Raw genomic sequence first — 2,411 nt, forward strand, 5'->3', positions numbered from 1 at the left:
AAATGGTCAGGTGAGTCTCAAGCCACATCAGCAAGTTCCAAAACAAAACACAAGACAAAATCCCAGCAGCAGAATCAATAGGAACAGCCAAGTAACTATTCAAAGCACCACCACAGGCCGATGGCTTTCAGGTCAGCTTCATAGCCACCAAAGTAATTGATGATCCAAGCACATGAAACCTTTCGGTTGTACCCAAACATTGAGCCACACAGAGCTTGGTATCTGTGTTTTAATTGGGTGTTGTTTTCCTATTCTATGATCAATAAGGTAATAATACAATAATACAATCTCAATCTCTCTCTCTCTCTCTGTCTCTCTCTGCATACATTGTTAAATACAGCCAGCAGCAGCTACTATTCAGTATGAGTTTTCTCTTTCCAAGCCCCTTCTCTTAGTGGTTTGAAACAGGCTCATTAGCTGGAAGAATCTTGGGGCACACCCATTGTAGAGTCATTGGGTACGTATGGTCTTCAGATTACCGTGGCCACAGCTTTGTCAACTTGATGTGGCTTGGCTTTGATGTCAGTGTCTGATAAGCCTGTTCTCATGAGGCCCGGGGCCAGTTTTGGGCTCTGCTTCATCTCCTAGCCAGTGCTTTAGAGTTTTTATTTAGGCAGCTGCTCATTTGTAGCTTGTGTACCAATGGGCACAGACTGTTTTATACTGCAGAAGTAGCCCCTCAAATCTTGATGGCTTAAAATTTTACAACATTTCTTCCTTAAGCTTGTGACACATTAGCTAGGGGTCTCTGTGTGGTGTTCGCGTGAACAAGATAGCTACCATTTTGAGCACTTCTGGTGGCTTTGATATGAAGAAATAGAGTGTGCCTGCCACATACTGGCTGTTGAAATTGTCACCTGATACTCCTCTTTTCCTTACCTTCTCTCTCCACAGTGAAATCACATGGTGTCACAAACCACTTCAGCAGAGGTGGACTGAGGAAGCTCACCGAAGCCTGCTTTTCACCTGTGAAGAGTCAGGAACCAAGGATCTACGACACCTAAGCAGCCAGGTCACATTTCTCCCGTGGTTCTCATCAATGTGTGTAGGTGTGTAGATTTTTGAAATCCCAAACACTGCTTTTTAGTGCCTATTCTAGTTACTGGGGCTGAGGGAGGTCCACCACTAAATATCCCCCATATCTTGTTTTAACTCTGTGACTGGGGCAGGGCTGTCACTAAGTATCCTCCAAATCTTTGTTTTTATTCTGTGATTGGGGCAGGGCTGTCACTAAGTATCCTCCAAATCTTTGTTTTTATTCTGTGATTGGGGCAGGGCTGTCACTAATTATCCTCCAAATCTTTGTTTTTATTCTGTGATTGGGGCAGGGCTGTAACTAAATATCCGTCGTATCTTGTTTTTACTCTGTGATTGGGGCAGGGCTGTCACTAAGTATCCTCCAAATCTTTGTTCTTACTCTGTGATTGGGGCAGGACTGTCACTAAGTATCCTCCAAATCTTTGTTCTTATCTGTGACTGCTGACCACCTTTCCCACCCGCATTCTCTGTCTTTTAGTTCAGAGGTTCTTGGGTAAGGAGGGCAAGACTCTGAGCAAATGCTTTTTATTTCCCACACATGGGTTTGTCCATTCTTTTGTAGCTGGGTAGGGTAGATTAGATTAATAATAGAAGCTGTGGGAGTTTATTTACATGCAAAAAAAAAGGAAGGTGAACGATTGCTAAGAGCTGAAGACAGAGGAGAGTATAATTAATAACTTTTAAAATAAAAATGAGGTGATTTGTTTAAGAAAGTGATGTGAGATGGGTATGATTCCAGCTCATGCCTGTAATCCCAGCATTCTGGAGGCTGAGGCAGCAGGATCACCACGAAGCCAAACTAGACTACATAGTAAGCTCCTGTTTAAAAAAAAGCCAAGAAAAGACAAAAAAAGAAAGAAAGAAATGGCTCTGTGGATTTGAAAAGTTGCTTTGATATCTATCATTGTCTCAATTTTTTTTCTTTAGAGAGAATTGCTCTCAATTGCTATTATGTGTTTTGACGTAGACAGCTATTTTCAGTAACTTTGGCTTTTGGTGTTGCAAGATATATTAAACCTCTGTCCCGCTTGTCATTTGTTGTATTTCCTTTGTGTCTCCAAACCATTCAACTAGTGGACCCCACATACTCTATGCTTTATGTAATTTTAAAATTGTCAACTATTATTAAAGGTGGAATAATTGAGAGATGACTGATATGTTACTTTCTGTGGTCCCTACTTGATCATTTGGACAGCACTTCCACACGTGTATTCTCATTTCTCCAGTTAGATAAAAGGCATCTCAAGTTTGCTTTGGATGTACAGTCAAACCTTTGGAGTTGCAAAACACGTAGAAGGGGAGAGAAAGAGCGATCAACTTTAATGTCCAATTTAGGCTAAAGTAAATTGAATTGTAGACTCAAGACAAGGAAA

At 41.3% G+C, this 2,411-nt stretch overlaps 1 long non-coding RNA gene across 1 annotated transcript; it reads left to right on the forward strand.

Annotated features, from left to right (window-relative positions):
* Positions 1-27: 27 nt before the first annotated feature.
* On the forward strand, positions 28-2,182 carry LOC121138672. Its single transcript, XR_005875558.1, has 2 exons — positions 28-1,049; positions 1,778-2,182. It is a non-coding gene; the product is annotated as an uncharacterized LOC121138672 (long non-coding RNA).
* The last annotated feature ends 229 nt before the right edge of the window (positions 2,183-2,411 follow it).

The sequence above is a fragment of the Mesocricetus auratus genome, unplaced genomic scaffold (assembly GCF_017639785.1).
Source record: "Mesocricetus auratus isolate SY011 unplaced genomic scaffold, BCM_Maur_2.0 contig_12851_pilon_obj, whole genome shotgun sequence".
In the NCBI taxonomy this organism is placed as follows: domain Eukaryota; kingdom Metazoa; phylum Chordata; class Mammalia; order Rodentia; family Cricetidae; genus Mesocricetus; species Mesocricetus auratus.